The sequence below is a fragment of the Capra hircus genome, chromosome 17, assembly GCF_001704415.2.
Source record: "Capra hircus breed San Clemente chromosome 17, ASM170441v1, whole genome shotgun sequence".
Taxonomy (NCBI): domain Eukaryota; kingdom Metazoa; phylum Chordata; class Mammalia; order Artiodactyla; family Bovidae; genus Capra; species Capra hircus.
Window position 1 is genome coordinate 33,867,402 of NC_030824.1, and position 23,071 is coordinate 33,890,472.

Sequence of the window (23,071 nt, forward strand, 5' to 3'; positions counted from 1 at the left end):
ATTGAACTAAATCCTGAGAAACTTTCTCAGTAAAGCAGATATCATGCCAGATCAAATATGGCTTGCCCTAATCTCTGCAAATGAAGGATGCACTGTTGTTACTTCATTAAATCTCCTCAAAACAGGTAACTCTTGGCAATTCCTCCTCTCACTGGAAAGAACCATTGTACTGAAACTGAGTTGATTATTTAATGTCTATATACTTTTTTCCACTTTTTTTAACTATAGGATATTTGCTTTGCAATATTGCATTAGTTTCTGCCATAAACCAACATGAATCAGCCATAGGTCATACCTATGTGCCTTCCCTCTTGAACCTCTGTGGGAAGAGAGTAAATTAGCCAAGATGGCATATTCAGGGTCTCTTGCCCCATGTTTTGTAAATGATGACTATGGAACAACTAAGATCGTTTGTAGACCGCACATGTGCATCACGAGGTCCTCACTTGGTCACAGGCTCCTGTGTGAGGCACACCTAGCTCCACCCATAAAGCGGCAGGAATTAATGCTGCGTCATGGCTGTGATTGATGGGTCAGACAGGAGAGGAGAGAAAATCCATGAATTAGCATGAAAATTCCTGAAGTAGCATGAATGCTACTACAGCTGCTGCGTCAGCCAGGAGAGAAAACTGTTATGGCTGCTGCGTCAGCCAGGAGAGAGGTTATGTGTGGTTATGTTCTGTTATGTCTTCTGCTACGGCTGCTGTGCCAGCTCGAAGAGAATAAACGTGTCTGCAGCTACTAGGGCTCTTCATGTCTTCTTCCAGCCTCTTAGCTCGTGCGAACAGTGCGGACAGCGTGAACAGCAAGTGAACTGACCACACGAACAGAATGAAGAGCAATACAACCTCCCTCCCACCTTCCACATCATCCCACCCCTCTGAGTTGTCACAGAGCACTGGGTTTCAGCTCCCTGCATCATATAGCAAATTCCCACTATGTATCTATGTTACATATGGTAATATGTGTGTTTCAATGTTACTCTTTCAATTTGTCCCTCATTCTCCTTCCCCCACTGTGTCTACAAGTCTATTTTCTATGTCTACATCTCCAGTGCTGCCCTGTAAATAGATTCTTCCATGCTATCTTTCTAGATTACACATATATGCATTAACATACAATATATATTTCTCTCTTTCTGGCTTACTTCACTCCGTACAGTAGGCTCTAGGTTCATCTACCTCATTAGAACTGACTCAAATGTGTTCCTTTTTATGGCTGAGTAACATTCCATTTAATGTATGTACCATGATTTATTTATCCATTCATCTGTTGATAGACACCTAGGTTGCTTCCATGTCCTAGATATTGTAAATAGTGCTGCAATAAACATTGGGATATTTGTGTCTTTTTCATTTATGGTTTCCTCAGGGTATATGCCCAGTAGTGGGGTTGCTAGGTCATATGGTGGCTTTATTCCTAGTTTTTTAAGAATGCACTTCCCTGGTGGCTCAGATGGAATAGCATCTGCCTGTAATGTGAGAGACCTGGGTTCTATCCTTGGGTCAGGAAGATCCTGTGGAGAAGGAAATGGCAACCTACTCCAGTACTCTTACCTGGGAAATCCCATGGATGGAGGAGCCCGGTAGGCTACAGTCCATAGGGTTGCAAAGAGTCAAACACAGCTGAATGACTTCACTTTTTTTCTTTTTTCCTTTCTTTTTTAAGGAATCTCTAAATTGTCTTCCATAGTGGCTATATCAATTTACATTCCCACCTGCAGTGCAAGAGGGTTCCCTTTTCTCCACACCCTCTCCAGCATCTATTGTTTATGGACTTTTTGATGATGGCCATTCTGACTAGTGTGAGTTTGTATCTCATTGTAGTTTAGACTTGCATTTCTCTAATAAGGAGCAATGTTGAGCATCTTTTCATGTATTTGTTAGTGATCTGTATGCCTTCTTTGGAGAAGTGTCTGTTTAGGTCTTCTGCCCACTTTCTGATTGGGTTGTTTGTTTTTTGGTATTGAGCTATATAAGCTGCTTGTATATTTTGGAGGTTAATCTTAGTTGATTAGTTTGCTATTATTTTTTTCTCATTCTGAGAGCTGTCTTTTCACTTTATTATTTTCTTTGCAGTGCAAAAGATTTTAAATTTATGTCCCACTTGTTTATTTTTGTTTTTATTTTCATTATTCTAGGAGGTGTGTCACAGAGGATTATGCTGTGATTTATTCTTGTGTTATTGTCTAGGAGCTTTATAGTTTCTGGCCTTGCATTTGGGCTTTTCTGATAGCTTCGTTGGTAAAGAATCTGCCTACTATGGCAGGAAACCATGGTTCAATTCCTGGGTCAGGAAGATCCACTGGAGAAGGGATAGACTACCCACTCCAGTATTTTCAGGCTTCCTTTGTGGCTCAGCTGGTAAAGATTTTGCCTGAAATGTGGGAGACCTGGGTTTGATCCCTGGGTTGGGAAGATTTAGTGTCCAAATACTTAAAATAAATAAGACATAATAGTCTTCTGAATATGTATCAAATGTAAATACATCCTTTAATTATTACAGATGGTAAATTATCCAATCCTCAATATCTGTAAATTTGTAAAGTGTGCTTTGATATTCATATCCTGTATTTCTCATGATAAATTCTTTATTTGCACACTTTTTTTTTTTTCCTTCAGATCTTGGTCTAAAGGAACTTCAAAACTTAGAATTTAAAAAATATTAAAAATTATTTGGCCCAGTCCTTTCATTTTACAGATGTGAAGACAGAAATTCAGAGGAACTAATTCCTACGACTGAATGCAATGATTTTCCAAGGCCAGGTAGCTCACTATAATATGGCTTAAACTAGAATTCCAATCTTCTGATTCCCTAGTCCTGAGCTCTAACTGACTCTAGGACTGAGTCAGCTCAGAGCCCTGAGCTCTCTTACTAAACTCCTTCAAAATAATATCATATAATTTATTTGATTTTTTTTAATGTTTACCATTCTATAATCCCATCATTTGAGGAATGCACTGCAAACCCATGTTGTTTGACAGCTTTCTGCCACCCACTGCCTGTCAGTCTCTCTCAGAGGATGAGAGTTCCTAGAGAGAAAGTGCATTCATATCTCTGTGATTCCATGAATTGGTTTAGAAAAGTGCCACTTCTAACAGAGCACAGCTTCTGAACCATGGGGAAACTTCATTCTCTAGTCCCTTGGGCTTCAATCTGATTTGTGTTGAATAGTATTATCTGTATGAACCAACTGAGACAGGAAAAATGGTATACCAGGAGGTACAGGCAGACATAAATATTTTAAGTAAAACAGTAACAGTGGGAACTGAGATAATATATAGAAACACGGGACCTTAAAGTGTTCTAATTCTTTCCTTTTAAAGATAAGTAAACCTTTCTAAAAAGATTATGGGCTAATAAAGATCTCATAGATAAAAAGTGTTAAGAGTAAAATTGCAAATGAGAAACCATACATCCCATGAATTGCATCAAAAGTATTGTTTCCAATATATTTGTAATGGTTTTCAAACTAGAACTTTGAAGGACTATTTCTGTCAAATGTGTAGACACTAGACACATATAGTTGACACTGGGATTTAAATTAACTAAATTAAATTATCAATTCTGGTCCTCAGTCGTAGTAGCCACATTTCAGGTATCCACTAACCACAGGTGGCTCATGGTTCTTTATTGGGCAATGAAGATGTAGAGCTTTCCATCAGTGCAGAATGTTCTTTAGGATATTACAGGACTGAAGATCCTCTTTGCTGATGGTCGTGTTTTCACATTAAATTAAGTATTTCTGAAAGTTTCTTCAACTTAATGTATTTGACTTTGGTATTTTAAAATATGTTTTAAATCATAATGTAAATACCACACAACTCCTTGCCTTTGTTTCTGCTCCTCTAGCAACATAGTGACTCACCAAGGTGACAAAATATGAATCCCTGGAGCTGGATGAATTATTAACTATATTTTTCATAACTGACAAATATATAGTTCTTATTTACCACATCCATAAAAATGGGCATTAGTAGTACTTTAGAACCTGCCTGCCAATGCAAGAGACATACGAGATGTGGGTTCAATCCCTGGGAAGATCCCCTGGAGGAGGATATGGCATCCTACTCCAATATTCCTGCCTGGACATGGACACAGAAGCCAGGTGGGCTACTGTCCATAAGATCACAAAGAGACGTGACTTAGCATGCACACATGCAGTACTCAATTTCAATAAAAATTTCAAAACATCCATTTTGAAATAATTATAGGTTCACAAGAAGTCACAAATATATATTTAAGAAGACCCTTCATACTCTTCAGAGAAGGCATACTCTTCATCTAGACTTCACAAGATTTAGCATCTACAATGCTACAGTACAATATTGAAACCAGGAAATTACCATAATTCAAAATGTAGAATTTCTTCAGAATTTAGCAGTTAGACATGGATGTGAGTGTGTGTGTGTGTGTGTGTGTGTGTGTAGTTCTATATGATTTTATATATGTGTAGCTTAGTATAGCCACCATCACAAGGATATTTAACTGTACCATAACAAGCCTCCCTTGTGTTATAGCCACATCTATTTCACCCTACCCTCTACCATTATTATCAAGTCCAAGTTCATATTGCTTGTTGCAAGATAAACCCATAAATCAAGAGACAAGTTGTTAGGGCAAGGAACAGGGGCTTTATTTAAAAAGCCTGCATACTGAGTAGATGGTAGACCTGTGTCTCAACAAACCATCTTACCTGGGTTAGAATTAAGTCTCCTTTTATCCTAAAAAGGAGAGGGGGTGTGGTTGGTTATTGCAAGCTTCCTGGTGTTGGAATCCTTTGTTCTTAAAGCTGTCCACATAGGTGAGATCACAATGTTCCTGTAAACCTCAAACAAGAAAAATTTTACTTTTTATTTTGCACTTTTTATCTCTATATGAATGGAAATATGTTACACTTTTAAAGGTCAGAGCCTTGAAAATGGGCTATCAAGTATATTTCAGGTTAAAGCCAACATTCTTGTAGCAAAAGCAAAGGAATACAAATGTTAAAGTAAAATAAATGGATCCGGTATTGAGTGAAATTTGCTCTTCCCTATTATACCGTGGCCATCAAGATCCATCATCATCTATGCAATCAGGTTATTTAACAAATGTTATAATGAAATATAATGTTATATAAATGTTATATAAATGAATGTTATATAAATGAAATCATGCAACTTTTGTTCATCATAGGCTTTTTACACTGAGCTTAATTTTCTTGAAGCTCATCTAAGTTGTGTGTATCAGTAGTTAAATTCTTATTATTGCTGAGACATATTCCATGATATGAAGGTTCTACAGTTCACTGAATCATTCATTCACTGGAGAATATTAAAGAAGTTTTCTGTTTTTTGCCAATTAAAAATAAAACTTGTATGAAATTTCACGTACAGGTTTCTACATGTTGAAAGCTTTCAGTTCTTTGGAAGAAAAGGCCAAGAGTACAAATCCTGGGTAATTGGGATCATTTTTAGTTTTATTACTATTAAATTATTTTCTTAATGTACAACTTCACATTCAAATAAGCAATGTATGAATCATTCAATTTTGCTAAATCTTTACCAGCTTTTGGCTTTATCACTATTTTTAGCCATTCTGATGTCTGTATAATGATAACATATTATCCTTTTAATTTCTATTATTCTAAATGCTAATACTAGTGAAGTTTTTCCATATGTTTATTTGCCATGCACATATTTTCTTCAGTGAAATATCTTTTCATATCTTTTGCTTGCTTTCTAACTGCATTGTTTTATTAATACTGAAAGTATGCATTCTTTACACATTATACATATGAAGCCTGTGTTAAATGTGGGATCTGTGTTTTCTCCTAATCTATAACTTTTTTTCCTTTTAATCTTAGGGCTTATTGCAAAGGAAACCTTCAATTTTGATGCTTTCAATTTATCTATTTTTACTTTTATGGGTCATGCTTTTGATGTCAAGTGTAAGACATTTTGCCACACATGTTTTCTCTTACACTTTTTCTAAATGCCTTATATTTTTAGTATTATGTTTTATACTTAATCCATTATCCATTATGTATTTTTGTATAAAGTGTCAGATCAATGTGTAGGTTAATTTTTGCCTTGAGTTGTCCAATTGCACCAGAACCACTCCTTGAAATAATTTTAGTTTATCTATTCTGTTACACTGATCTAAATCTTTCTCTTCAGCAGAACCACACTGCCTTGATTCCTCTAGACATAGAATAGGCCTTCATGTTTAGAAGAATGTTTCTTCTCACTTTATTTTCTTTTACTGTCTTCTTTAAAAATAAATGTCTTAAGGAATTTCCACAAAATTTAAAAAATAAATTTGTCTACATTTCAATAAAAGCTTGTTGATTTTCTGATTGGAATTTTTGGTGGTGAGCACACTATAGTGCAGGAGAATAGTAAAGCAAGGAGAGATAAGAAAGCCTTCTTAAGTGAACAATGCAAAGAAATAGAAAAACAATAGAATGGGAAAGACTAAAAGTCTCTTCAAAAATATTAAAGAGAAATACCAATGGAATATTTCATGCAAAAAATGGTCATAATAAAGGGCAGAAATGATATGGATCTAACAGAAGCATAAGACATTGAGAAGAGGTGGCAAAATACAGAGAAGAACTGTACAAAAAAAGTCTTAATGACATGTATAGCCACGATGGTGTAATTATTTATCTAGAGCCAGACATTCTGGAGTGTGAAGTCAAGTGGGCTTTAAGAAGAATTACTATGAACAAAGCTAGTGAAAGTGATGGAATTCCAACTGAGCTATTTCAAATCTTAAAAGATGATGCTCTTAAAGTGCTGCTGTCAATATGCCAGCAAATTTGGAAAACTCAGCAGTGGCCACAGGACTGGAAAGGGTCAGTTTTTGTTCCAGTCCAAAGTAGGGCAATACCAAAGAATGTAAAAACTACTGCACAGTTGCTCTTATTTTGTATTCTAGCAAAGTAATGCTTAAAATCCTCCAAACTAGGCTTCAACAGTATGTGTAATGAGAACTTCCAGATGTACAAATTGGATCTAGAAAAGGAAGAGGAACCAGAGATCAAATTGCAAAAATTTGTTGATCATAGAAAAAGTGAAAGAATTCCAAAAAAAATCTACTTCTGCTTCATTGACTATGCTAAATCATTTGACTTATACATTGCAACAAACTTATACATTGCAAACAAAATTTTTGAAGATATGGAAATACTCCAGACCATCTTACCTGCCTTCTGAGAAACCTGCATGCAGATAAAGGAGCAAAAGTTAGAACCGGTCATGAAACAACTGACACAAATTGGGAAAGGAATACGTCAAGGCTGAATACTGTCACCCTGCGTATTTAACTTATATGCAGAGTGCATCATGCAAAATGCCAAGCTGAATGAAGCTCAAGTTGGCGTCAAGATGCCAGGAGAAATATGAATAACCTCAGATATGCAGATGACACCACTCTAAGGGCAGAAAGGGAAGAAGAACTAAAGAGCCTCTAGATGAAGGTGGAAGAAGAGACTGAAAAATCTGGCTTAAAACTCAGTATTCAAAAAATGAAGATCATGGCATCTGGTCCTATTACGTCATGGCAAATAGATTGAGAAAAAATGGAAACAGTGATAGATTTTATTTACTTGGACTCTAAAATCACAGTGGATAGTGACTGCAGCCATGAAATCAAAAGACGCTTGCTTTTTGGAAGAAAAGCTATGACAAACACAGACAGCATATTAAAAAGCAGAAACATCACTCTGCCGACAAAGATCTGTATAGTCAAAGCTATAGTTTTGCCAGTATTCATGTATAGATGTGAGAGCTTGACAATAAAGGAGGCTTAGCGCCCAAGAATATACGCTTTCAAACTGTGGTGCAAATAGTTGAGCAACTGAACAACATCAACACACTATAACGTAGAAAGTCAAAATATAATGCTATACAAATGAAACATACAAAGTTATAAATGAAGATTGCTGTTTGTCAGTCACTAAGTCCTGTTTCACTCTTTGTGACCCCATAGATTGCAGCTTGCCAGCCTTCTCTGTCCATCACTATCTACTAGAATTTGCTCAAATTCGTGTCAATTGAGTCATGATGCTATCTAACCACCTCATCCTCTGCTGCCCTCTGTTCCTTTATGCTTTCCCAGTATCAAGATCATTTCTAATGAGTTGTCTTTTCCCATAGATGGCAAAAGTATTAGAGCTTCGGCGTCAGCATCAGTCCTTTCAATAAATATTCAAGGTTGATTTCCTTCAAGATTGATTGGTTTGATCTGCTTGTTGTCCAAGGGACTCTCAAGAATCTTCTCCAGCACCGCAGTTCAAAAACATCAGTTCTTTGGTGCTCAGCCTTCTTTATGGTCCAACACTCACATCCATACATGAATACTGGAAAAGCTATTGCTTTGACTAAACAGAACTTTGTTGGCAAAAGTGATGTCTCTGCTTTTTAATTTGCTGTCTTGGTTTATTATAGTTTTCCTTCCAAGGAGGTAGAATCTTTTAATTTCATAGCTGCTGTCTCCTTCCTCAGAGATTTTGGAGCCCAAGAAAACAAAATCTGTCACTGTTTCCCCTTATATTTGCCATGAAGTGATGGGACTGGATGCCATGATCTTTGTTTTTTGAATGTTGTGTTTTAAGCCAGATTTTTCACTCTCCTCTTTCATCAAGAGGCTCTTTAGTTCCTCTTCTCTTTCTGCCGTTAGAGAAGTATCATCTGCATATCTGAGTCTGTTGATATTTCTCCTAGCAATTTTGATTCCAGCTTGAGCTTCATCAAACCTGGCATTTTGCTTGATGTACTCTGCATATAAGTTAAATAGAGTGAGAATATACAGCATTGCCATACTCCTTTCCCAATTTTGAACAAGTCTGTTGTTCCATATCCACATCTAATTGTTGTTTCTTGACCTGTATATAGGTTTCTTAGGAGACAGGTAGGTGGTCTGGTACTCACTTTTCTTAATAGTTTTTTCATTTTTTTGTGATCCACACAGTCAAAGACTTTCCCATAATGAATGAAGCAGAAGTATAAATTTTTCTGGAATTCCTTTGCTTTGTCCATGATCCAATCTATGTTGGCAATGATCTCTGGTTCCACTACCTTTTCTAAATCCTGCTTTTACCTCTGGAAGTTTCCATTTCATGCACTGTTGAAGCCTACCTTGAAGGATTTTGAGCGTAACCTTTCTAAAATGTGAAATGAGCACAATTGTGCAGTAGTTTGAACATTCTTTGGCATTGCCCTTCTTTGGGACTGGAGAGAAAACTGACCCTTTCCTATCTTTTGGTCCTTCCTGAGTTTTCCAAATTTGCTGACTTATTGACTGAAGCACTATCACAGCATTATATTTTAGTATTTTAAGTAGCTCAGCTCTAATTCTATCACCTCCACTTCCTTTATTTGTAGTAATGCATTCTAAGGCCCACTTGGCTTTACACACCAGGTTTTCTGTCTCTAGGAGAGTGACTACACCATCGTACTTGAGTCATTAAGAACTTTGTTGTATAGTTCCTCTATGTATGCTTTCCAACATTTCTTAATCTCTTCTGCTTCTATTAGGTCCTTAAAATTTTTATCCTTTATTATTCACAACCTTCCATGAAATGTTCTCTTAATCTCTTCAATCTTCTTGAAGAGATCCCTAGTCTTTCCCATTCTATTTTTTTCCCTCTATTTCTTTGACCTATTCATTTAAATAGAGCTTCTCATTTTCCTTGCTATTCTCTGAAACTCTCCATTGTGTTTCTTTCCATTTTCCTTAATTTCCAGTTCTCTTCTTTCTTCAGCTACTTGAAAGGCTCCTCAGACAACCACTTTGCCTTCTTACATTTATTTTTCTCTAGAATGGTTTTGATCACTGCCTTCTGTACAGTGTTGCTAACTTCCATCCATAGTTCTTCGGGCACTTTGGCTACCAGATATTGTTCCATGAATCTATTTGTCACCTCCACTGAATAATCATAAGGGATTTGATTTAGATTATATGTGAATGGCCTAGTGGTCTTCCCTGCTTTCTTTCAATTTAAAGCTGAATTTTGCAATAAGGTGCTCATGATATGAGCTATAGTCAGCTCCATGTCTTATTTGTGCTGACAATATAGAGCTTTCCATCATCATCTGCAAAGAATACAGTCAATCTGATTTTGGTATTGACTATTTGATGATGTCCATGTGTAGAGTAGTCTTTTGTTTTGCTGTAAGAAGTTGTTTGCTATAACCAGTGTTTTCTCTGACAAAACTATGTTAGCCTTTACTCTGCGTCATAACCAAACTTACCTGTTACTCCAGGTATCTCTTGTCTTCCTATTTTTGTATTCCAGTCTCCTATAAGGAAAAGGATATCTTGTTCTGATGTTAGTTCTAGAAAGTCTTGCAGGTCTTCATAGAACCAGTCAACTTCAACATTTTCAGTATCAGTTGTTGGGGCTCAGACTTGGATTTCTGTGATGTTGAATGGTTTGCCTAGAATATGAACCAAGCTCATTCTGCTGTTTTTGAGCTTGCCCCCAAGTACTGAATTTTAGACTCTTTTATTGACTACGAGGGCTATTCCATTTCTTCAAAGGGATTCTTGCCCACACTACTAGATATAATGATCATTTGAATTAAACTTTTCCATTCCCTTCCATTTTAGGTCACTGATTCCTGAGATACTGACATTCACTCTTGCCATCTCCTGCTTCACCACTTCCAATTTACTCTGATTCATGGACCTAACATTCTAGGCTTGCAGTATTGTTCTTATAGCATTGAACTTTACTTTCATCACCAGACACATCCACAACCGAACTTCATTTCCACATTGGCACAGTTGCTTCATTTTTTCTGGAAGTATTAGTAATTGCCCTCTGTTCTTGCCCAGTAGCATATTGGACACCTTCTAATGTGAGGTGCTCACTTTGTAGTGTCATATCTTTTTATTCTTTCATAAGTTTCATGGGATTCTCATGGCTAGAATAGACTTATTTGCCATTTGCTCCTCCAGGTAATGAAGGCACTTCAAGTGGGGAGAAAAAAAAAAAAAAAAAAACAACAACAACCTCTGCAGCAACAGAGAAAAAAAAATCCCTATAGATCAATTTAAGAACTGATATCTTTACTCAGCTGTGTGTTTAAATCAATGGACATAATATGCTTTTTCTAGTATTTATGATTCCTTTGATTTTTCTTCTTCAATATCTTATTATTTTCTATATACAAATTATATACAAGTGTTGTTAGATTTATCCCTCATATTTCATTATCTCTGGAACAATTTTAAATGTTTTTGAATCCTTAATTTCAGTCTTCACTGGTTCATTGTAAATATATAGAAATGCAATTGATTTGTGTGTATTGATCTTGTATCTTATGACCATACTGAATTCACTTATCAGTTCTAGAACATTTCTTGCAGATTCCTTGGAATTTTCAACATATAAATTATGTCATATGAATATTTCTCCTTTCATCTCCATCAGTTTTCACTTTATAACAGTGTTACTGAGATAAAATGCAATGCCACAAAACTCAGCTGCTTAAGTGTACAATTGAATAATTTTAATATGTCTTAGTTGTGCAAATACAATCGTAATCAGTCACAGAAGACATTCATCACCCTAAAAGAAAATCAGTTCTTATTAGAGATCATGCCACCCAGTCCTCCCTGAACGTCTAATATACTTTTATGTCTCCCTAGCTTTGTATTTTAGAAATTTTATACAAATGGAATTGTTCAAGATATGGTCTTTTATGACTGGCTTTATTTAATTAGCATAATGTTTCAAAGTTCACCTATTTTAAACTAGGTAACCATTCTTTTATGATTTATAATTACATGGCTTTCCTATGTTATAATTATTCCTTCACTAGATGTTAAACATCTGAATATATCCACATTTTTGCTATTATGAATAATGCTTCTATGGACAATTATATACATGGTTTTCCGTATGCCTATATCTTAAGTCTTGTATGTATACCTAGAAGTGGGATCCTTGAGTCATTTGATAATTCCATATCAGTATTTTATGAAGTTTACAGACCATTTTTACAAAGTGTTGATAATATTTTACATTCTCACCAGAAGTGTAAGAGGTTTCTTATTTTTCCACATACACACCAACACTAGTTATTTTTTCATTTTGATTATGTTAGTTGGTGTGAAGTGGAATCACATTATGGATTTTATTAGCATTTCCTTCATAGATAATTATCTTCTGTAGCTTTTCATGGGTAGACTGGCCATTTTTATATTGCCTTTTTATTGCTTTTACAAGTCAATTGAGAGGTAATTGACATTTTATTGCATACATTTGTTATTTTGTATAAAACTTAATTAAATATAATTGACATATTATATTATGTAAGTTTAAAATATACATTGTAATGATTTAATGCATGTATATATTGCTTATTATTTACCACAATAAGGTCAGTTAATACATCTTACATCTCACAAATTATCATTTTTTTCTTTATTGTTGGTGTAGTGAGAACCTTTGCAATCTAGTTCCATAAGAATATTCAAGTGTACAATACAGGACTGTGAACTATAGTCACCATTCTATACATTCAATCTCTGAATTTTCTTATCACTAGAAGTTTGTATCTTTTGAGAAATATGTCCTTTTCATTCCCAATTCCCCAGTCACAGTCCCTAGTAAACACTATATAATCTCTGCCTTTATGGATTCTACATATGCATGAAATCATTTATTATTTGTCTTTGTTTCATTTCACTTAGCATGTTGACCACAGTTTTCTTTTTTCTTTTGAGTTATAACATTCCATTGTGTGTGTGTGTACAGCATTTTTTAAACCATTTATTTGTCCATGCATGCCTAAGTGCTTTTTTTTTCCATACCTGGGCTACCATAACTAATACTTCAGTGAATATGAGGGTGCACATCTCACTTCAAGATAGTGATTTCATTTCCTTTGTATTTATAAACAGATGTGGAAATACTGCTAATTCAATTTTCACTTTTTTTGAGGAAACGGCATGCCATTTTCCATAGAGGCCAGACCAATTTATATTCTCACAAAAAATGCAAAAAGGCTCAGTTTGCTCCACGTCCCTGCTACTACTTATTAGCTCTTGTCTTTTTGATAATAACTGGTCTAACAGGTTTGAGGAGATATTGTGATTTGGAGTCACTTCTCCCTGATGATTGGCAATGTTGAGCACATTTTCATTTACTTCCTGGTCATTTGTAGGTTTTCTTTGGGGGAGTATCCTTTTAGGTCCTTTGTTCATTTTAAAAAATCAAATTATTTACTGTTTGTTTTTTGAAATTGAGTTTCATGTGTTCCTCATATACTTTTGATATTAACTCCTTATCAGATATATAATTTGTAAATATTTTCTCTCACTCTTTTGTTGATGGTTTCCTTTGCTGTGCAGATTTTTTATTTTTTCAGTTTGATAGAGTTCCACTTATCTATTTTCATTTGTACTGCATTTAGTTTTGGTGTCCATTTGAAACAAAAAATCATCACTAAGACTGATATGAAGGAACTTGTTGCCAACATTTTTCTTTTTCCAGGAGTATTATAGGTTCAGCTCTTACATTCAAGTTTTTCATCTAATTTAGTTAATTCTTTTTTATTATTGTTATTATTAATTAGTTAGTTTTTATGTGTGGTGTTAGATAGTAGTCCAGTTTCTTTTTTTGTTTTTATATGACTGCTCAGTTTTTCCAAGATAACTCATTTAAGAGAGTGTCCGTTCCCCACTGCGTATTCTTGGGTCCTTTGTTACAAGTTAATTGACCATATATGAATGGGTTTATTTCTGGGCTCTCTATTCTGTTCCATTGATCTATGTGTCTGTTTTTATGGCAATACCATACCATTTTTGATTACTGTGTAACTTTGTAATATACTTTGAAATCAGAGAGTATGATGCCTCCAGCTTTATTTTCCTTTTTCAAGACTGAATTGGTTATTTGTTTTGTTGTCTCTCTCTCTCTTTCTCCCTCTCTTTTTTTGTTGTTCCATGCAAATTTTAGGACTGTGTTCTATATTTGTGAAAATTGACATTTGAATATTGATATTAACTACATTGAATCTGCATATTGCTTTGAGTAGTATAGACATTTACCAATATTAATTCTTCCAATCCATGAACACAGAATACATTTGCTTTGTTAGATATATGCATTTATTTGTTTCTTCTTCAATTTGTTTTGTTAGTATCTTATAGATTTCAATGTTACAGAACTTTCACTTCCTTGGTTAAATGTATTTATTCTTATGTTTTTTTATGCAATTATAATTTAGTTTCTCTTAATTTCTCTTTCTAATATTTTGTAATTAGTGCATAGGAATGCACCAGACTTTTATATATTGATTTAGTTTCATGCAAATTTTGAATTATTTTGTTAGTTCTAGTAGGCTTTTTTTTTTTTTTTTGTGAGTCCTTGGGGGTTTCAATATATAATGTTATGTCAACTGCAAATAGCAAAAAATTTACTTCTTCCTTTTTTACATTCTCCATTTCTAATAATTTGTTCCAGTGTATTCAAGTTACTGTCTGATTTAATTTCTTTATCCCAATACAGTTTAATACAGCTTCTCTTTCTTGCTATTGCCTAACATAATTCTGTGTTAAAGGACCAACAATACCACTACAGCATAATGTCTGATAAAATTCATTAACAAATCAATTAAAAGAATAGGGAGTGAGTATGCATTTATACTGTATTTAGTAATTATATAATAGCCATTATCATGCTTTTAATTTTTTCTTGTAAATTCACATTATTGTCTGGGTTCTTATGCCTTTATTCTGAAAACAATTCCTTTAGAATTTCAAGTTAGTTCTTTAAGCAAAAAATTCTCTAAATTTTGTTTATATGAGAATATTTCATTTTATAATTTCTTTATATTATAATCTGAAATAAAATTTTGCTGGATATAAAATTCTTGTTGACAATGTTTCAGCATTTTGAACATGTCATACTGACAGTGTGCCATATGTCATACTGTCATACAATGGCTTCCATTGTTTGTGATAATTCTTCATTGTTAATATTACTGGTGTTGCCATACGGCCAATGTCATTTTCCTCTTGCTTTGACTTGTGTCTGTCTCTGGCTGTCAAAATCTTTACTATGGCAAGCCTGATGTGGATATTTTTGTATTTGTACTATTTGCATTTTATTGGTAGGTTAATGTTTTCCATTAAATGTTGGAATTTTCATTTCTTATTTCTTCAATATATTTATTTTATTCTGTTAATCCTATTGCATACATTGTGATGTTGTTAGTGATGTAATATTTTTATCTTAGACTCTGTTCTTTTGTCTTTATTTTCTATCATATCATTCTTATTATATTATAATCATTATGAATCTATTTTCAGTGAATTAGTTTTGGGTACATATTTTCAACTCTAGAAATTCAGCTTTTTTAAAAAAAATTCTGTCTTTATTGCTATTCTTTCTTTGGTAGGACATTGCTATTATCTTTCTTTTGATGTTTTTAAAGCATAGCTTCTGTTAGTTCTTTGAAGATATTTAAAACAGCTGCTTTGAAACTCTGCTTGTTCAGTAAAACAGTTGGAGCCCAAAATATTTTCTGTTTACCCCTCCTCTAGGTCATGTTTTTTTTTTTTTTTTCTTTGTATGTATGTTTTTGTTGTTTTTAAAAGTAAGATAGTTTATAACATAGCAAATCCACATACTGTTTAACAGAGCTTCTTGTAGTTTTTGCTCATTTATGACTTTATTGGACTATTAGAGTGAGATATACTCCACCCTGATGCTAGGAAAGATTGAAGGCAAGAGGAGAAGGGGACAGCAGAGGATTAGGTGGTTGGATGGCATCACTAACTCGAAGAACATGAGTTTGAGCAAGCTCTGAGAGTTGGTGATGGACAGGGAAGCCTGGTTTGCTGCAGTCTATGGGGTCACAAAGAGTCAAACATGACTGGGCGACTGAACTGAACTAATAGTCCACTCACACAAGTTGAAGTCTAATGCTATTGCACACAAGGTATGGCCTTTAACATTTTCACAATCATTCTTGAATGACATTGGTTTTAGCAGGACACTCTCAGACTGTTTCATTGTCTGATCTCTGTATTAATATGTCTTTGTTGTATCATAACAATTACACGGCTCCGGTAATTGCTGGCTCAATTCATTATTGTTTTAACAAACCCTGGGGACAATTTGCTCAAACGTCTGCTCAAATTACACTCAGAGTTTTTTTTTTTTTCAGAATTTCTATGATTCATCTCTGTAATTTGCTCCAAACTCTGGGTTGGAGTGTGGCGGGGCGGGGGGGGGGGGGGCGGTGCAGGGGGAGCTTTTCTTAGCTGTGCATTTCTCTGATTCTCTCTAGTAAAATTGTTGGCCTACAATTTGTAAATTGTAAACTTTTTTTATTTTTATTTTTCTGGAAGTGTCTGTTAAACAAAGAGTTGCTTTGTTAATATACATGATTAATACAAACTATGAAGTGCTAAGAAATGTTAATACCTAAGTCATAGCAAGCAGGTGGCAATTCAACATCCAGGGTCAATAGAAAACTTGGGGGGGGGGCGCTGCAACAGATTAGACTCCCATGGTGGAGGACACATTTTCAGAGGTGAAGTGGGTGCAGGTGTAACAGCTTTTCAAGTTCCCTCTCATCACAGAGGATCATCAGCAGCACTCCATTCAAGGAAAAGTGTGCTATCTGGTGCTCTTCAAGCAGGGCAAAATTCAAAATCTAGTGGATTGAAGGGGAAGGATTTTTCTATTTCCGGATAAGTGCTGACTGTAGTAGGCATTGAGCTTTTTGCTTTAATGACCTTCCCAGTCATGTTTTTGGTAGAGAAGGTTGTGTTTCTATCTGAGTGGTTCACTAGTCTTTCTTGACTTTTCTGAGGTTGATAGTTTCAAGCGCCTTTCTGGCAGCTCTGGGTAAGGTGGGTGGAGCATCAACATTTTACCAACATGTGGTGTTGAAACCTAAGATCTCCCTTCTAAAGTTTTACAGAAGGCTCAGACCCCAGCTTCACTCTGTAAATTGTAAGTAGAGTTACCAATTGCTTACAGTTCACATCTTTATCATTTTTAAGAGTGTTCTTTAACCTTAATTTCCTCACATTCTGTTTCAAATAAAGTCAGGTTTTTTGTGGGTAATTTTGGAGCTATATCTATTCTTATGGCCTCCTGTTCCTCTTGTGACAAACATCAGGTTACTATCTGGAACTGGGAGTAGGGACAATAACTCACCTTTCTTGGGGTGACACTAGGCTGATGATACAGTCTCCAGTGCAGAGATCCCAACCTTTTTTGGCACTAGGGATTGATTTAATGGAAGATAATTTTTCTGTATCAGGGGTGGGAAGATAATTTGGGAATGACTAAGTGCATTACATGTAATTTGCACTTTATTTCTAATCTAATATCACTGATGATCTGACAGGAGGTACTGGCCCATGGCCTGGAAGTTGGGGACCCCTGCTCTAGTGTTCTTGATTTTTTTTTTTTTCACCTTGCCTGAAAGTCTAACTTGCAGGTAAATTGGGCCAATGCTGAACAAAACCCCAGTATTTTCAGCTTGTCTAGACTAGATTTGATTCTCTGTTCTCTGAGTGGGTTGCTATGGAATTCAGTGGTTTTATTCAATATATCAGGTAATAAATATTTTATAATGTACAACTTAAGTTATATAGTAATTTAACCCAGTGTTTAGTTTAGTTTGGTCAAGAGTTTAGTCTCTGCCAGTAGTAAACAAACCTACTTTTCATTTAAAGAATGTTTTTCTTGACAAATATGACATGCATATACGTCTAAGTCCAGTAGGATTTAATGGAGCTTCTTCTAATATCACTGGAATAATAGGCCGAATACAAATACAGTGGTAGGATAACTTATACTGCAACCCAGGCATTGTATAAGTCAAATTAATATCTATCCCATTATCAATATTATTTACAATAATATTAAGCTCTGAACTTTAAATGTGTTTACCATAATGTCTATAGATGACTGTCCCTTGTACCTAGATATATTCTACACACTTTGCATAATATAAATTTTCCCACAGTTCTCTGTATTATTTGCACTTTTCCTAGATTTCAACTATTAAACATGTCTTATTTTTTACAGTTAAAAGATTTTGTTGTTGTTTAGCCACTAATTAGTTTCCAACTCTTTGCGAACCCATGGACACAGGCCAGGCTTTCCCGTCCTTCACCATCTCCTGGGGCTTGTTCAAACTCATGTCCATTGAGCCCGTGATGCCATTCCACCATCTCATTCCCTGTCATCCCCTTCTCCTGATTTCTAACTTCCCCAGCATTGGAGTCTTTTCCAGTGAGTCAGCTCTTCACATCAAGTGGCCAAAGTGTTGGGGCTTCAGCTTCAGAGTCAGTCCTTGCAAAGAATAATCAGGCCTAATTTCCTTTAGGATTAACTGGTTTGGTCTCCTTGCAGTCCAAGGGACTCTCAAGAATCTTCTCCAACATCACAGTTCAAAAGCATCAATTCTTTGGTGATCAGCCTTCTTTATGGTGCAATTCACACATCCATGTGTGACTACTGGAAAAACCATAGCGTTGACTATAAGGACCGTTGTAAGCAAAGTAGTGTCTCTGGTTTTTAATACTCTGTCTAGTTTGGTAAAGCTTTTCTTCCAAGGAGAAAGCATCTTTTAATTTCATGGCTACAGTCATTATCTGCAGCAATTTTGAAGTCCAAGAAAATAAAGATTGTCACCATGTCCATTGTTTCCCCATCTATATGTCATGAAGTGATAGAACCAAATGGCATGATTTTCATTTTTTGAAGGTTGACTTTTAAGCAAGCTTTTTCAATCTTCTCTTTCACCTTCATCAAGAGGCTCTTTAGTTCCTCTTTGCTTTCTGCCATGAAGGTAATGTTATCTGCATCAGTTCAGTTCAGTTCAGTCGCTCAGTCGTGTCTGACTCTTTGCGACCCCATGAATTGCAGCACACCAGGCCTCCCTGTCCATCACCAACTCTCAGAGTTCCCCAAACTCATGTCCATTGAGTCGGTGATGCCATCCAGCCATCTCATCCTCTGTCGTCCCCTTCTCCTCCTGCCCTCAATCCTTCCCAGCATCAGGGGCTTTTCCAATGAGTCAACTCTTCCCATGAGGTGGCCAAAGTATAGGAGTTATAGCTTTAGCATCAGTTCTTCCAATGAACACCCAGGACTGATCTCCTTTAGAATGAACTGGTTGTATCTCCTTGCAGTCCAAGGGACTCTCAAGAGTCTTCTCCAACACCATAGTTCAAAAGCACCAATTCTTGGGCGCTCAGCTTTCTTCACAGTCTAACTCTCACATCCATACATGACCACTGGAAAAACCATAGTCTTGACTAGAAGAAACTTTGTCGGCAAAGTGATGTCTCTACTTTTGAATATATTATCTAGGTTGGTCATAACTTTCCTTCCAAGGAGTAAGCGTCTTTTAATTTCATGGCTGCAATCACCATCTGCAGTGATTTTGGAGCCCCAAAAAATAAAGTCTGACACTGTTTCCACTGTTTCCCCACCTATTTCCCATGAAGTGATGGGACCAGATGCCATGATCTTAGTTATCTTAACGTTGAGCTTGAAGCCAACGTTTTCACTCTCCTCTTCCACTTTCATCAAGAGGCTTTTTAGTTCCTCTTCTCTTTCTACAGTGTCATCTGCATATCTGAGGTTACTGAGATTTCTCCCGGCAATCTTGATTCCAGCTTGTGCTTTCTCCAGCCCAGCATTTCTCACGATGTACTCTGCATATAAATTAAATAAGCAGGGTGACAATATACAGCCATGACATACTACTCCTTTTCCTATTTGGAACCAGTCTGTTGTTCCATGTCCAGTTCTAACTGTTGCTTCAGACCTGCAGATAGGTTTCTCAAGAGGCAGATGAGGTAGTCTGAATTTTCAGACTTTCAGAATTTTCCACAGTTTATAGTGATCCACACAGTCAAAGGCTTTGGCATAGTCAAGAAAGCAGAAGTAGTTTTTTTTCTGGAACTCTGTTGCTTTTTCCATGATCCAGCAGATGTTGGCAAATTGATCTTTGGTTCCTCTGCCTTTTCTAAAACCAGCTTGAACATCTGGCAGTTCATGATTCACGTATTGCTAAAGTCTGCCTTGGAGAATTTTGAGCATTACCTTACTAGCATGTGAGATGAGTGCAATTGTGCAGTAGTTTCAGCATTCTTTGGCATTGTCTTTCTTTGGAATTGGAATGAAAACTTTTTTCCCAATTTGCTGGTATATTGAGTGCAGCACTTTCACAGCATCATCTTTCAGGATTTGAAATAGCTCCACTGGAATTCCATCACCTCCACCATCTTTGTTCATAGTGATTCTTTCTAAGGCCTACTTGACTTCACATTCCAGGATGTCTGGCTCTAAGTGAGTGATCACACCATCGTTTTATCTGGGTCATGAATCTCTTTTTTGTACATTTCTTCTGTGTATTTTTGCCACCTTTTCTTAATATCTTCTTCTTCTGTTAGGTCCATACCATTTCTGTCCTTTATCAAGCCCAACTTTGCATGAAATGTTCCCTTGCTATCTCTAATTTTCTTGAAGAGATCTCTAGTCTTTCCCATTCTGTTGTTTTCCTCTATTTCTTTGCATTGATCACTGAGGAAGGCTTTCTTATCTATCCTTGCTATTCTTTGGAACTCTGCATTCAGATGCTTATATCTTTCCTTTTCTCCTTTGTTTTTCGCTTCTCTTCTTTTCACAGCTATTTGTAAGGCCTCCACAAACAGCCATTTTGCTTTTTTGCATTTCTTTTCCATGGGGATGGTCTTGATCCCTGTCTCCTGTATAATGTCACCAAGCTCAGTCCATAGTTCATCAGCCACTCTGTCTATCAGATCTAGTCCCTTAAATCTATTTCTCACTTCCACTGTATAATCATAAAGAATTTGATTTAGGTCATACCTGAATGGTCTAGTGGTTTTCCCCACTTTCTTCAATTTAAGTCTGAATTTGGCAATAACGAGTTCATGATCTGAGCCACAGTCAGCTCCCAGTCTTGTTTTTGCTGACTGTATAGAGCTTCTCCATCTTTGGCTGCAAACAAAGTAATCAATCTGATTTTGGTGTTGACCATCTGGTGATGTCCATGTATAGTCTTCCCTTGTGTTGTTGGAAGAGGGTGTTTGCTATTACCAGTGCATTCTCTTGGCAAAACTCTATTAGCTTTTGCCCTGCTTCATCCTGTATTCCAAGGCCAAATTTGCCTGTTGCCCCAGGTGTTTATTGACTTCCTACTTTGCATTCCAGTCCCCTATAATGAAAAGGACATCTTTTTGGGTGTTAGTTCTAAAAGGTCTTGTAGGTCTTCATAGAACCGTTCAACTTCAGCTTCTTCAGCATTACTGGTTGGGGTATAGAATTGGATTACTGTGATATTGAATGGTTTGCCTTGGAAATGAACAAAGATCATTCTGTCGTTTTTGAGACTGCATCCAAGTACTGCATTTTGGACTCTTTTGTTGACCATGATGGCTACTCCATTTCTTCTAAGGGATTCCTGCTTGCAGCAGTAGATGTAATGGTCATCTGAGTTAAATTCACCTATTCCAGTCCATTTTAGTTCGCTGATTCCTAGAATGTTGACGTTCACTCTTGCCATCTCCTGTTTGACCACTTCCAATTTGTCTTGATACATGGACCTAACATTCCAGGTTCCTATGCAATATTGCTCTTTACAGCATTGGACCTTCCTTCTATCACCAATCACATCCACAACTGGGTATTGTTTTTGCTTTGGCTCCATCCCGTCATTCTTTCTGGAGTTATTTCTCCACTGAGCTCCAGTAGCATATTGGGCACCTACCGACCTGGGGAGTTCCTCTTTCAGTATCCTATCATTTTGCCATTTCATACTGTTCATGGGGTTCTCAAGGCAAGAATACTGAAGTGGTTTGCCATTCCCTTCTCCAGTGGACCACATTCTGTCAGACCTCTCCACCATGACCCGTCCATCTTGGGTGGCCCCATATGGCATGGCTTAGTTTCATTGAGTTAGACACGGCTGTGCTCCTTGTGATTAGATTGACTAGTTTTCCTTGATTATGGTTTGTGTATCTGCCCTCTGATGTCTCTTGCAACACCTACAGTCTTACTTGGATTTCTCTTTCTCGTTTTTTTCCCCCCCCTAGAAGTTTGCATATCTCTAGTTCATTTAGTTATTGTCTGCATATCTGTTGTTATTGATATTTCTCCTGGCATCTTGATTCCAGCTTGTGATTCATACAACCCAGCATTTTACATGTTGTATTCTGCATGTAAGTTAAATAAACAGGGTGACAATATACAGCCTTGGCACACTCCTTTCCCAATTTTGAAACAGTCTGTTATTACATGATCGGTTCCAATGTTGCTTTTTGACATAATAATAATAGACCTCATGGGGGAAAAAAATCCCAGGAAAATCTAAATGAGTAAATATGTTAAAAAACAAAAATTGAACTTAGACATTTTTGAAAGAATTCAAAAATGGAATTTCAAAGTAACATACCTAAGTATTTAAAGTATAACTAGTACATGTATTTATTCTTATAATTTTCTTTGAAGATTACAACTTTTTTGGATGGTGGTATTCAGTCCAAATAATTATAACTGACATTAGCAAAATTCAAAACTAAGGTAACAATAAAAGAAGCTGAATATAGTTGAATTACATAGTGAAAATTTGTATGCACAATACATACGAGTAAGATAAATCAATGGCAAGTTATTTCATGTTGGATGTTGCAGTAAGCATAAATTTACCACACTCTTAAGATAGGGATCGAACCCAGGTCTCCTGCATTCCAGGCAGGCACTTTAATGTCTGAGCCACCAGGGAAGCCCCTAAGATAAATATTAATAAAGTTGTAGATACTCTGAATGATAAATGGTACACTTTTTATTTGATGAGTTAATCTTAAAACTTAAACATAAATATCTCCAAATATACTGATATTTTTCTGGAATACTATATATGCAACATGTTTTATTTATTTCATATAAACATGCTCTTTGTGTCATGGGTAATAAAAAAAGGACCAACTGCCTCTATAACTAAATAAATAAATGCATAATAATTTAGGTTTTAATTATATATGAAAAGGATCATTCTTTAACATAGCAAACATC

General features: G+C 35.9%; 1 pseudogene; it reads right to left on the reverse strand.

The window, feature by feature from the left end:
• LOC102187153 lies at window positions 663–17,381 on the reverse strand (annotated as a pseudogene).